Consider the following 15,000-nt stretch of genomic DNA (forward strand, 5'->3'; position numbering starts at 1 on the left):
GTCTGCGCCCGTCCGCCAGTCAACCAGCCAAAGGTAATCGATTGCTTTGGGATAATCGTTCCGGAATAATCTATCACGTTCAACCACTGCGCACCACTCCGGACCGGAGTCGCCTCCGCCGCTTTCCCGGAGGCAAAGGTGGATGAAGATGTCGACAATAAATCCGTCGGATTTGGAATAATTTTCAACGAGCGGCGTACAATGGGGCGGACCAGTCAGGGTGGTTTCAGTTTCGGTTTCGAGACGAGACAATCGACCAGGACGGCAAGTCAATTGTTAAGTCAACGACGGCAACGGCAAAGGGGGATTTGCGTGACGGTTGGAATGTGAAATTGAGATCCGTTTGATCTATGACTTCCTCGTCGTTGATCCGGGGAGCATCTTTTGCGGTCTCCGGTACCCCGTTTTGGCAGTACTTCTGCCGCCGATGTATGCAGGTCGGATGCTTTTGCTAATGACGTTTGCCGTTCCATTACAGTATTTGATCGACGACAACGACGACGACGACGAGATCGACTTGTGAGTGAATTATGTCGGTCGAGAACAAGATGATAAATAGACGGAGGTATAACTTGTCTTATTGATGGCAAATACTGTAACCACATTATGTGAATGTTTTGTGTCGGTTAGAATGAGTTACTGGTTCTGCATAACTGGGGATTCTCTGTAAACTTCTTGATAGGATAAGGGAGTAGAGTCCTGTTTCTACCGGGAATCGTTCCCGAATTTGTGTAGTGTCCAACAGTTTCCTTCTTGGTAGTGAAGAAAATGTCCTACCCCAAATTCTTGTTACTTTTTCTGTAATAAACAAACGGCTCTTCCTTCCTTAGATATGTAAAAAAAACAATTTCCTTCCTCTTGTACATAGATGGCTTCTCCTCTACTTTAATAAAGCTTGATCTCTGCATTGGATTGGAGATTTTAACCTTCGTATATGCGTGTGTGTGTGTGTGTGTGTGTGTGTGTGTATGAGCATGCAACCCCCTAGGAGTTCATTTCAACCATCAAAAGAACGTCTCATGTCAAACGGTCAAACAAGGTTCAGGGGGTTTGAAATGGTTCAGCTGTGGTACTTCAAAAGAAGTTTCAATGGAATGTGAGAAAAAAGGGATGAGCTGAAAATGGGAATGACTGGCCTTGTGTAGTGTCTGTGAAGCACCATCACCACCGTTTTGGTGGTGCTTTTGGAACACGCTCCCGCATTTACGACTCCCAACCTCGCAAGAGCGGCGCACATCCATCAATCCGGAATGCCACCAAAGCATTTGCTGGTCTGCGGATAAATACAAGAAACTTGTCTCGTTCCTCGGCAACACCAGACCACCGCTCGGACGCATCGGATGCGATTTGTTTGCTCAACGGTCGCCGACCGGTGCCGGTTCCATCCATGATTTGTTTTATGTTTCTCTGAGTCTTTTCGTGTCAACTGTTTGCCTCATTAGCGAGCTGTTTTGAAAACAGGGTTTGGGATGTTGAAGCTAGTTGTGTTATGTAAATTTACTCTCTACCATTGAAGCCAAAGGTTGGCATGAGTCATCCTCAAAAGGATGTCCTCTATCCGGTTTACGACCAAATTGCAGAATGTGCAAATTGAATGTACGTCCGAAAACTGAAACCGCACGGATGCGTCAATTTGTTTTTCGACGAGAGCGTTTCAGTGAACAAGCGTATCGTACTAATCGAACGTAATTGCTCATTGTCCCAAAAGTTTTGCACTCCGGCTGATCGGATTTGTACTGTGCACAATATTCAGAGCTAGCTAGCAATGCAGGCAGCACTGATTCATGTCGGATTTGCATCGAGACGAGCATACGAGTTACAGCATCGCCGGGAGGGTCGAGCATTGTGGATTAATTCCTCAAAATAGATTATCACCAGAATTCGACAGAATTGATAGAGTTAAAATGCGACAGGACAGTGAATCTGAAACAACTTCCTCGAAATTTGTTTGATCAAAGTATTCAACATGAGACTAAGCAGAGAAGAAAGCTGATGTAACATAAAACATTGTACTAATTTGTTATGTAAAATGGTATTTTTTTTTGGGAAAATCTAATGATAATTAGTATGTGAAAATAATATTAATAGGAGATCAATCCTTGTACCTAAATACGTTTACTACCGTTTATTACCATGTTTCGGCAATACAAACGTTCTAAAATACGCTCAGCGATCGTTCTTTAACAATAAATTGTCACAGACTGCAGAAGCAGAACCATCGAGGAGCTCTAAACCGCTTACGTATGCCTCAGCGAAATCGCTTTACATTAGTATCCGCTCATCAACCGTCATCGCGCTTCCTGTCGCGTTACAGGCCCTCTCCTGGCATTCACCGCGTACACGGAAAAAATACTGAGCTACGAGAGCAACCAGAAAGGCAACAGCAGCAACAGCAACAAGTCACAAATCTCGTCGTCAGAGAACGTAAACGGAATAGAAGACACCAGACCGAAGCGCGCCGCAAAGATGGCGGGGAGTCGCCGATGGTCGTCGTCACATTGATGTCCCGGGCACCCGGGCAGCCAGTTTCGCGGGCAGCGACCGTGACCAAAGGTGCGTCTAGCGATCGACGAACGAACCGACAGCCACTCCACCTGGCGTTTAGGGGGGACGGCGCACCTTGATGCCGGCGGCCACTAGAGGTGCGCTAATGAGCGTATTACCGACCGCGACCGCAAATGAAGCAGGTGGAAACACCAGAACTCCCCTGGCGTCCCCATCGTCCATCGCATGCCGGGAGTGGGAATTATTTTCGTTTTTCCCTCACTGATCACGTCACTAGCCGTAGACCCCACTGGCCGCAACTCACTCCATGTAAGTCCCACACTCGTCGAGGCCCTCGAAGTGGCAGTCGCGTGTCGCGCTACTTGTTGGTAGCGTTTGCCTCGAGATGGGCCCCTCGAGAGGCGCGCCTTCGGTGTCGATTTGTGGTCTGCTTCGGTTTGCGGCTTCGTCCTTCGTTACTCGAACCTCAAGAGACCAGACAAGACATTAACATCTTAGCCAGTCAGCGCCAACAAGCGGATTGGAAAAGTGTAGAGCGAGAGAGGGAGGGAGAGGGCCTCCTGTTGCCTGTGATGTTGCTGTTGCTGCTTCATCGATAGTCGCCTAAGCCAATGATTCGCCACCGCCGATGCCGCCGAAGCCGCCTCTGCATAATCACTGTTCGTCCGTCCGTCCGTCCGCCCGGTGGCCCCGGACCCGATGGCCAATTGGTCACGGTTTTGCTCACTTCACTTCACTCGCTGCCCTGTTGAGTCGACTCTCGACAGACAAAACAGACGCAAGTCGCAAACAGGTCCAATCACATCGGCATCGGCAGCAACCGGCAGGACCGGGCATGGCATAAGATGATGCTGTTGCTAATGCTGATGATGTAGCATCAATGGCGGTGTACTGCGCATCGGTATCGCTTCGTTTCCATCGAACCGACGACCAGCGCCAGCGGGCCAGCGAGCGAGCGAAGCGATGCACCGTGACGACGGTCCATCATGGTCGCAATGATTTGCGATCCGAGATTAAACAGTGCGCCGGCCATGATGAACGCCCAAGGCACGGGCGGTACCGCACTGGTGGCTATTAACCTGCTTTCGACAAACAGCCCCTTCCCTTTCTACGCCCTCTCTCTCTCTCTCTCTCCCTATAATCGTTGCACAAAATCCCGGCACTAGGAGGAATCGCTAGGAATGAAGCCATAATGATTCCCATCGGCTCCAGCCTCCCCTTTTCGCGGTCCCGTCCCGTGGCCTGCGGTTGCCTCTATTAAAACTCAGCTCCCTCAAGTGCCATCCTGGGGCATCGAAACGGGGCATTCACCCCCTTCCCTGAAAACGGGCGAAAAAACGGGAGGGAGGAAGGGAGGAAAAATGAAATTTCTCAAACCCTCATCTCGTACGTTTCGTAGATCTCGTTTTCTCCTGTCCGTGCACGTCGGTCAGGAGTCGGTCGGTCACCTCGGCTCACCCTTTAGGTTGCACACCGGGTATGTAATTCCGCTCGTCACAACAACATTGCCGCGCACTCCGCACCTACCGAAACGCTACCAACCGTGGGGGGGAGGAGCATAAAGTTTAATAATAGATGCCCATAATGCGGATAATGAAAGGATATTTATTAACTTTTATTACAGCTGTTACGAGGCCGGCGAGTCCGGCGTGGCGTGGCTCATGTGCGGCTGTATCCTATGTACCGCCCGGCCCGGTCCGGAGAGCTGGGAGAACACCGAGCTGGGGTTGGCTTGGTTTGCAATGAAATTATCCCTTTGGCCAAATTTCCTGTTTTCCCGTCCAGTCCAATCCCAAAACCCTTATGCGACCCAATTCCGATGGTCCGGCGTGGAGCCAACACGTCGAATGCCAGCACACGTGTGGGTCACTCCCGGTGTGTGTGTCGGTTGGCTTGGTTGGTCTGGCTATGGATGACCTTTTCATCGGTTTTCGAGGAGATCCGTTTTCAGTTCACCGTCAATGAAGTTTGCCGTCCGTTTCCGACGTCGACTGAAGCCGTGACCCGTGACGAGAGAGAGAGAGAGGAAACCCCTGGAGGCAGCAAACGACAGAGGGAAGGTGGTGTGCACATCCGTGTTACGCGTTATGATTACGTCCCGGAAAGGCACATGCGAGGTTCTGGACTGCGGACAGCGAAGGATATGGTTCGCGACCGGCTTAACGATCGACCTGGCGTGAAACCGTTGTTGCCACCCCAAAAGTGCGCCAGCTGCGCGGGGGTCAATGGAATGAAAATTATCGCTTCCTCTTTTCCTTCCTCCACCACCGTCAATGCCACTCCTTATCATCGCGCGCTGAATTAATTAAGATGTAGTAACACGCTTGGCCTGCGTGCGTCCACGGAAGTCATGGTCAGTCGCTTGGTTGCGCGATAAAATGGTGACGAATGGTTTATTCAAATTGACAATCGAATCAACACGGCATTGGCATTGCGTGGCCGCGGTCGTAACAGCAGCCATGCCGGGAATGCTATCCCGGCGAGTGTCGAGTGGCCACCACGAGTGGATGTTCATTTTAGCATTTCAGTGCCACAGATAAGAACGTACACGAACCACCGCCATGGTTGCTACTATTGCTACTGATGATGATGATGATGATGCTACAAGTGCACCAATTATTCTCTCTCGTTCTCTGTGTGGCCGAGCATCGCATCGCACTTCGCTTTCATTAGCCGGATTGCCTTTGGAGATGCCAGAGAAAGCGCACAATAATGCATCATACCGGAGACGGTACAGTGGTGAGGGAAGAAGCATGTGCAGATGTGCGGTGTGCATTGCGAGCAGCTGTCAGGATAATAGGGCAAGGCACGGTCCCATGACAACCGTGGCGGACGTGGCGTTGGATCAAGGGCGCGTAGAAAAGAGCTTCAAGTACCGGAAAAGGGTTCAGCAGGTAGCGGGGGGCAGGTCCCAGGAGTCGGAAGAGAGGGTACAGTGAAAGCTGATGCTGATGCTAATGTGCTCCTACATACCATCACAAACACACACACACACACACACACACGCATGCACACGGGGCGTGTGCCCGCGGCATGTGCGATGTTATAATTCATCACATTTCATGGGCAACACTTACGGTAGGAAGTGGCAGGGCGCGCGGCCACGCACCGATGACTGCGAGTGCCAGGGAATGCTTGCTCTCTCTCTCTTCTCCTCCCCGGTATCGGTTCATCCCACTTCAGCTACACACACACACACGCACACACGTAGAAAATCACGGGCTACCAGGCGTCTCCATCGACCGAACGGGCTACCAGGCGTCTCCATCGGTTAATTGATGAACATTTTTCAACGCTGGTGCGCACCCTTTCGGGCCGTTCGGAACATGCGTTTGCGTTTGCGATGTACGTTCTTCGGGTTTGTGCCGCCCCCGCTTCCTCCACTCTGCCCGCACATCATTTACAGGGACGAGCATTTTTATTCCTCCTCTTCTCCAGATTTCTATGATTTATTGGTCTGATTTATAACCGCGTCTTCTCTTGAGTTTCATGAATCTGTAAGCGTGTAATGTGCTACCACGACCTCAAGCACATCCCCCCCCCCCCACCTGGTCTGTAATGGGAGGGATGGTTTTGATTTTTGATGTTAAAAATGAACGTAAATGGGTTCGTAAATCGGGTAGCTTTTCCCATCAGAAGACGGCGGCCTTGGATTCGCTCAATGGTTGTTATTAGTACGAGGCTTTGAATTGCCATCATTTGTCATCGTGTACCAGTGTTTGCAGAGATTTGTTTGTGTCACACATCGAAAGGTCGCACTTTTGAATGAAGCGTAATCGAAACAATCAAATTTATGTGTTTGAAAAAGCGAGTTACTTGCTGAACGCTTATTGTGCAATGGGGCATTAGGTTGTTGTGGTCAATATTTAATGAAACAATTGCCAACGAATGAATTAATCATTAGAAACAGACCAGTTATGCGCTCTTACAAGTAAAATAGAAACCCTCACAGATCCAAACGCGCCGTTTCACAAAAAATAAAGCGAACCACTTTAAACGATGGTGCACGGAATGGTATGCCGTTACATACAGGACAGGAAGATACGGATGGTAATACGTTCGAGCTGAGAGCACGATTTGCGAAACCATGGCTGGTGGTTTTGTGCATTTTTGCCTTTCACTGTAGGTAATCAGCTGAATGCATCTATTGATTTTCCAACACAACTGCACACGTATTGGTAGGAGTGTGGATTTGTCGGTGACTGTGAAATATTGATAGAAAATACGAGAGGAATAATTATAGTGAATACAAAACATGAACGTATTAAGTAGTTAAGGTCAATACAAGTTTTTTTTTAAAGAACTCGAGACTAGGAAACCCCAGAGAAACTTGCAGAACAATAAACCAATTAAGAATTGCAGAAGCTGATAGAAATCATATAATTGATAGGTATCATCAGAATTTATAACAAGTTTAACTTTAAAAACCCGAATGCGAAATATTTGAAATATCAAATCCAGTAATCCCGTGTTACCGCATCTAAAGCCGCATGGAAGCATAGAAAACATGATGCTCCACCATGCGGTGCAGGTCCACGCCATGGCCTGCCAGGCCACGCGAGTGCTTTGCATGCTTCAGGCTGCCAAGGGGCGCTGAGAGAAATTACAGCTGAAGAGCTACTTAAGGATGTAGCGAGTTTTACAAGAGCCACTACGGCTCGCACTCGTCCGCCCTCTCGCGCCACGGTGCACGTGCATTCACTTTTGTTCGTTTCGTTGAAGCATGTCTTAACAATCTTTTCCAACCGAAGCTCGAAAGCACCACCCACCGCACGAAGCAGGACCACCAGGGAAGCACAAGGAAGCGCTTTGTTGCTTTCGTGACCGAAGCCCTAACCGCCCGTACCGAAGGTTACTGAAGACGGCCCGTCTTGCTCGAGCTCCGGAGGTACTACGGGCATACGGGGCGCCCGGTGCACGTAATTCCAGGTACCACCGGGTCCCGTGAGTGTACTAAAGCGTTGCAAATGCACAGCAATCGACGCCATTCTTTCACCAAATCACAATCTCTTTCCATCGGTTTTGCGAGAGAGCGAGAGAGAGAGGGACGAAGAACGGGAGGTCGCCTCTTTGTTCGGGCTCCTCGCGTACATTCCCGGTGAGCCGACAGCAGCAACAGCAGCAGCAGATAAAGCGATTATTGCACCTTCCGTTGCGGAGTGCAGCGTTACCACCCGGTGAGTGTGTGTGTGTGTGTGTATGTGTGCTTCATTAATTTTAAATCCACTTTCCTCGCGTCGGCAAGGCAATGGACTTACAAACACACACACATACACACACACACTCAGCTTGGCACACACATGCGAGAATTCTGTTTTCTGAATTTCGGAAAATTATGTATGCGCACGAGAGAGATTGTGAGCTTTCCCGGGGGTTGGCTTACGACCACGAGGAGCGGAGAAAGTTAATTCATCGGAAAGGAAAAGCATGACAGCCGAACTCCCGGCTGGCACATCCGCAAAACACGGACCACGAAGGCCCTGCTCCTCGCCCTCTGTGCCACGCTGCCGGGCCACATTATGCTGGCTGATTAATTGAAAGTAAACAACGCGCGGTGTCGGCGTCGTCGCGATACTACACCGGTTGCGCCTTAATGGGTACGACACCTACTACTCCAGCGAGCAGCCAGCGCCGGCAAGGGCTAACCCGACGCGATGATGGATTTGGTTCGTGAGCAGGATACCGACGGTACGACGGAACGACTTACCTTTACTAGGAGGCGATGCTGCTGCTGTTACTGTTGCTGTTGCTGTGGTACCCGGTACACACTAGTCTCAAGTAGGCGTTGACGAATTGAAGTCAAGCGGCGGTTGTTGTTTGGCGCCGATACCACTGCGCTGTCACCACCCGCAGTCGTCGATGTTGGTGGCTCCTCGGGGAGGGTTTGGTGGTGTGGCGTTCTCCTCTCCACGCCCTCTTGTGCGGGGTGTGAACACGCTAACCGGCAGGGGTGATGTCGCGATGACTGTTGTTGTTGTTGTTGTTGTTGCTGGTGTTGTTGGTTCGTTACCACCGATCGGCGAACAACTTCATTTCTTCACTTAACATAACACCGCACGTAGACCCTGATGGGCGTCATTTGCTACCGCACCACACACACACACGCCAGGGGCACACACACACTCACTCGGGCACACAAAGGAACACACGGCACGACAAGCGCGGTACGATGTCGTCACCTTCGTCACACCTTCACGCTGGTGATGGTGGAGCAATTAAATTTTCCATAAATATACACACTCTCAGCCCTGCTCCTCCTTCCCACCGGCTACGATACTCTCTGCACTCGCGCTTTTACATCTGGTGGGCCACACTAACTCGCCGACACACACACACACACACACACACACACACACAAGCACACCACTACACCTGTGTGCGCGTTGTCGATGATGATGTTGATGGAAATGGTGATTATTATTCTATTTCATACGAATTTGATTCAATTTCGCCCTTTTTGCTATCGCGCCCGGCGCCCCACAATCAACCGCTGGAGCCGACTGGAGGGTTGGCGGAATTTTCACGCACGCACCTCCGCCGCCGTCACCACCGCAGCGCACACCGGAACCACAGGCCGATACAGCGACCGAGCATCGCAGAGTAGACGAAGAAGAATCTCGAGGACGAGGCAGTTTGGTTTTCCGGCCAAACAATCCGGACACTCGCCGTGAGGTGGAGGTTGCTCCGTCGGTCACCGGTTTGCCGGGCGTGCCTTTCAACGTAACAAACCGCACCGCGACACACACTCGCACGCACACTTTTCACTTCACTTTACTGAAATTTCAAATTAGATTTTTTGCTTTATTCATTTTCTTCGCCGCTCCGGGAAAGGGGGTTTTTTGTGATCATAAAAGCATCGCCAGTAAATTGCGTTATGTTCGAGTGTTCTAAGAAGGAAGAAGAGAGACAGAAAGAGAGGAAGAGAGGTTGACGAAGCCGCACCGAGCGTCCCAAATGGAATGGTAATTCGAATGTCAATCGAACGACTGCTTGTGACTGGCGGTCCGATGCCGGGCCTAATGGTACGTCAGTGGTCGCCGCCGCCGACGACAACGACGACAACGACGATGATGATGAAGATGGAGCACATTAGTTACATAATAATAATCCAAACATTTCTGGCATTGGCCCGGCAGCGGCGCTAGCTTCTGCGAGTTTTCTGCGATTTGAAACTATTTTAGAAATCTCTTGCCACTCTTGGCCGACTCCGATTGCCCGGCCGCACTGGCCGGCGAGGACGTTCGCGATGCCGCGGTAGGTTGGCTTGCGCCAACGAGATCATTTGTCCTGCCTGGCTGCCTGGCTGACTGGCTGGCTGGCGTCTGTCGTTTCCCGGTGGGCCAAGAAGCGTTACACGGCGCGTTGTGATGTTTGCAAAGGTGTACTGGCACCCCGCGCTCCCCGTTTCTGTGAGGGTCAACCCAACAGGCACCAACCGTGTTAGTGTTCTGACTAACTGGCCTGACTAGCTGGCCTGGCGGACTGGCGGTTGTCCGTTCTCGTGACGACTGAAGAGTAGCTTCGATGTTTGTTCTGCTGTCGCTACTTCTGTTGATGTTGTTGCTTCTGTTGCTGCTGCTGGTGGTGGGCAGTACATCGCAAAGCACTCTGACTGAGAGGGGGGAGGACTAAGCTAAGGGTGGCCAGCACTCCGGCGATCGGCAGCCGGCGTGCTTTTTTGGTGAGAATTTTATTTTATTTTCGTCACTCCTTTCACCCACCGTTCAATTCGCGCGGAAGAGGACACCGTGGAAGGCACGAGAGGTGGTTCGGTTGAGCATGAAAAATGGTTTTTGGTGGCCATCCACGACACACACATTTAGACACACACATCAGCGCCGTTCGATCATTTACTTCGATTCTGGTCACCATCATTCATATCTAAGTGGGATGGACGATGGAAAACCAGTCAGCCAGCCAGCCAGCCAGCCAGCCAGCCAAGTCAGCGCCATGCTGATGGAATAGATGGCAAGTGACAGGCAAGAGCCCGGCCAAAGGGGTTACTAATAACACGGGTGACAACGGTTCGAGTAGGGAAGTCCGTTTGGAGTCCATTCTTTGGAGCGAGAGGAGAGGGAGAAGTAACTTCGTGGGAAAAGCACGCCCCCCTCCCTCCCGCCGGGACACATCAAAACTGTCAGCGGCCTCCACGTCAGCTGTCGACTTATGACCTTCCGCCGGTTCAAGACGTGCCGGCTGTCACGCCCTGTGGTGTTGTCCCACCTTCAACTTGCGGCCAAAGTTGCGGCCCCGAGCGATGGATTCTGCAGCTGGGCAAGCACACACGTACACAAACACGCACACATATGCAATGCATGCTAGCAAATCGACAGAAATTTGCTTTAATTTGAAGTGCTTTGCGGGATGTACAGCAGGAACTATTACTGGCGGTAGTTCAAGGGGGTCAGGTCAGAGTTTACGGAACGTTGTCTGCTGTCATTCCTTGTCACAACATTGAATTATTGAATCGATTGAATGGCTCAGGCATCAGGCATTTAACACCAAACCCCGTTTGGTGTGCATCGTCTTCATTAGAACATAATATTGGCAAATGCTACTCGTTCCTTAGAAACGATTTGATGTTCAAGATTGCCTAGATCGTTTACGATGAGTTCTAATATCCTTGTATTGCACTTCCTGGTCTATCTTTCTTAGGCTAGAAAGTAGCCTAGCATTGGCTAAACCTCGAAGATTCTCCGAACGGAAACAGCTCACGGTATGTGTCCGAAGGATACTGAGAGAGCTTTTAATGTGAGGTGAAGCCACTTGCACTTGTCCCCTTTTTTTTGTTTCCGACAGAACCGTTTAACTGGAACAGTTCGTAGCATGGAATAACTGGAAAACATTCTTACAAACCGGAAGTAGCACTCTCTATAGGAGCACTAAATTTAATTTTGGTCAGTAAATCTCAATTCAGAGAATGTGCAAGCTCCAATAGGCTAGCAAATGGAATCCCTGATAAATGTAGAAAATATTCAACAAAATACAGAAATCAGTTCTTCCATGTTCCATCAGAAATCAGTTCTTCCATGTTATGCTGATGAGCATCGGGAGCATCAAAATACAACCACCCTGGCCTGGCACACTTAGCATAAAGTTGGCAAACAACAAGAATAACATTTGGAAATTTCGAGGCTCCATTAAACCGGCTCAAATAACAAACCGGGCCCGAAGTTCAAACGAAGCTCAAAACTGCTGACATCCGAGGAGCCGAGGAGGAGTGGCCCAGTCACGGCCAAAGTTGGTCCGGTCCGGTACCCCGTGCGATGAGTTCGTCAGCCAGCCAACCAGCCAGACTGCAAAGGCTGGGATGACAAGCCAACCGACCAGCTAGTGCTGCTGCTGCTGCTGGTCGTGGTAGTGGTGATGGGTCCTAGGCCGGCCGGAGGGGTAAATGTTAAGAAAAGTTACCTCAGGCCACTGGCACTGTACAAGCGACGATAAAGCGCCCTCCCTCAGTGAGGGTAGTGACGAAAAAAGAAAACATATAAAGGAACAGGAAAGGAAACTGGAATGCTCCCGAATGCTGCGGGCGAAATAATGAGAAACGACAAAGCCCGGAAACGGAAAGTCAAGTCAGAAAGCACGGTGGCGGTGGTGGTGGTGGTAGCGGAGGCGGTCGCGTTGGCCAGTGCACAAAAAAAGGGCAAATAGTGCACTGGCGGAGAGGAAGGGAAACCTTGCGTCTCTGCGAAGGGAGCGGAGTGCGAGCGAGTGAAGGAAGTGAAAACTATCACTTAGGGCGATTGTTTGCCACATGCCGTTGCACAAAAGGCACTGGTGTAAAAGTGAAAATGAACTACGGTAGTGCAGCATGCAAGAACAGATGCGGAGATGGAGAGCTTAAGATGGTTCCCTTTCCTTCTGCGTTTGTGGTGTTTTGTTTTTAGCTTTCTCGCTCTCTCTCTCTCTTTCTCTTGTTTCTTTCGTTATTGTTTCGGCTTCCCACTTGGGCCAGCTGGCAGTTCTGTGGCCAACGTACATAAATCAGACGGAAACGGAAGAGTTGCAACCAGCCACGCAACCAGCGGTGGCGGCCATTGACGGGTCGCTGGGCACGGATTGCTGCTGCTACTGCTGCTAGCAGTAGTTTATCGCTCGCAATCATCTGTACAAATCTGTGCCAGCGCCAGGCGCAAGTGTGGGCAAAAACCACAGAATCCTGTTTTTGCCTAGCCTCCGGAGGGATCGGGGGATGAATGGAGCATGCTTCCGGAATGCTGCTACACGCCGATCGGGAACGGGGTTGGTCCTCTTGACACAACGGGGAAGCCATTTTTGCCATTTTTGTTGGTAGCGAACGGATAACGAACGGAATGGAAACGAAAACAAAGAGCAACAACAACAACAACAGCAAGAGCAGAAGGGGTGGAAAATCCGAAATATCATCGCGCCCACCGTGGCAGCAACATTTCGGCGAACGGGCGAATCGGAATTTCGAAACATCGACAATGGCGGATGACAAAAAGTCGCTCATCCGTGCCGTCGCTCCGCAGCAGCAAATGCTCGAAAATTAACGAACAGGATATCCGATTATGTTTTCACCACACAACAAAGCGTCTAAATCACGCCGGTTGGTCCGGTACTAGAGGGCCATCCTTGGTGCCTCCACTTTTTTTTTTGGGGGGTCCTCGTCCTTCCGTCGTGTCTCTTTCTCTATCGGCTTTTATGTTGGCTTTTGAAAGCATCGGTCGCCTATCGGCCGGTAGTGATCGAGCAGATTCGAGCTGCTGATAGAAGAGGTAGAAAAAGAGGAAGCGATTGCGAAGTGTGAAAAAAACCCAAAAAAAATCGACCCACAACCGACCAGGGGGCACCATACTACAGGCTACAGGCGCGAGCATTGACGATTTGGCGTCGGGGAATCACCATTATCATTAGGATTAAAGTCCGTTCGGTCGGACGGGTCGGGTGGACAATCGAAACCCCCCTCCTCCGTCGGAGCTCACTCATTGCTCGTTATGTTGTGGTGTGGTAGTCCACCACAAGTCGCGTCCACTTTTTCTCGTTCCGTTTCGGTTGTTTCATTTTCTGTTTTTTTTTGTTGCTTTTTCTTCCCCCTTTACCGCGCCATTTCGACTCACGTTCGGACAAGCATTTGGTTCCAGTACTCCATTTTGCGGCAGGAAACGGGGTTTTGTGATGCTGAAAGGAAGGGAGGGAGGGATGAATTTGAATAAACGATGTGTGTGTGTGTTTTGTCTTTGCCTATTTTATAACCTACGGTGCGACCCATCGAGGGTTCCACTTGTCATAACAACAAACGCTACTCTCCGGACTCCGGACAACCGGGAACCTGGGATTTAGCGGAGGCATTTGGCCAGCTAGCCAACCAGCAAACCAGCACCACGCGGTCACTCATTCACTGATGCCTTCGTTGTTGTTGTTGCCTCGTCTCGTCTCAAATTGCCGCCCACGCGTAAGTCAAACTCACCGCCGGCTCTGCCCACGTTCATCTCTTCTCCCAGCGGTGTCTGGCGATACGACGGTGGTAGCCGGTAATGTACGATTTGTAAGCCGCACCGCACCGCGACGGGACGTATATCATAATTTTTCATCGTCTCCAAAGCCAGCCAGCGGTGGATGCCCTGCCGTGATGAGGACCTTGGTGGTCCTCAATTTAGAATGGAGGAAGGAAATAATGACATTTTCAACGCAACAAACTGCGATGTCCTTCCGTTCCGTTGTCAGCGATGGTGCTGGGTGTCTAGGAGGGGTCTGGTCTGGAAAGTGGAGGCTGCCCGCTCGGAGCACCGATTCTAGACGAGGAGAACCTCGCAGCATGCCCACCGCTGTCCTGCGGTGCGGACTATGAAAAGGGAACATAATCCTCACCGAAACCGCACATCAGAACCCGCGCGTAACAACGTGGACCGCGAGACGTACGTTCGTCCGAGCGAGGGACGAGTGGATGAACGAACGAAAAGAAAATAAAATGAAGGAAAATCCCTCCACTGCGAACGCACGAGTCAGAATGACACTCATTTTCACACTCTCATTAATCTCATCCTCTCAATCTCATTGCCTCGGAGGGACGGCACCTCGGGGGAAAACTGACAACCCCACACAGACTCACACACGCACACACGCTCTCTATCTCTCACGGCGACGGACACTCTCATTGCTGGTGGTGGTGGTGGTGGGGGTTGTGAGTATAAAAAATGGGGATACATTTGCACGCACGAAAAGCGCTTCTGACACACATTCATCAGTACACCCGTACACCAGTACAAACAGCAGCGCGCTGGCCGAGAAGAGGACGGAGGATTTACACCAGAAAGCGATTCACCCCGTTCACCGTACGTTTGTTTGTGCAAGCTCGTGTGTCGCCCAAAAACCGTCACCACTGCCACTGCCCGGGACCCGGTCGTTGCGCATTTTCCCCACCGGGAATGGAATTCCACGCAAATGAGCCACCTCACCACTCGCGAAACGAAACCCTCGTCACACTAGCTTTTGCACCAGCTTTAGGCCCCCACCTTCGTTCTCCGCGTG

The 15,000-nt window shown here is 50.8% G+C and overlaps 1 protein-coding gene across 1 annotated transcript in view; it reads right to left on the reverse strand.

Moving 5' to 3' along the window:
• Positions 1-8,545, reverse strand: part of LOC125952455 (uncharacterized) — a 49,430-nt gene extending 40,885 nt beyond the window's left edge. Inside the window, exon 1 of the mRNA XM_049681917.1 lies at positions 8,213-8,545. The gene's annotated coding sequence lies outside the window, so the exon portion shown is untranslated. The remainder of the gene's footprint in view (positions 1-8,212) is intronic.
• Positions 8,546-15,000: the final 6,455 nt, after the last annotated feature.

The sequence above is a fragment of the Anopheles darlingi genome, chromosome 2 (genome assembly GCF_943734745.1).
Source record: "Anopheles darlingi chromosome 2, idAnoDarlMG_H_01, whole genome shotgun sequence".
Lineage (NCBI taxonomy): Eukaryota > Metazoa > Arthropoda > Insecta > Diptera > Culicidae > Anopheles > Anopheles darlingi.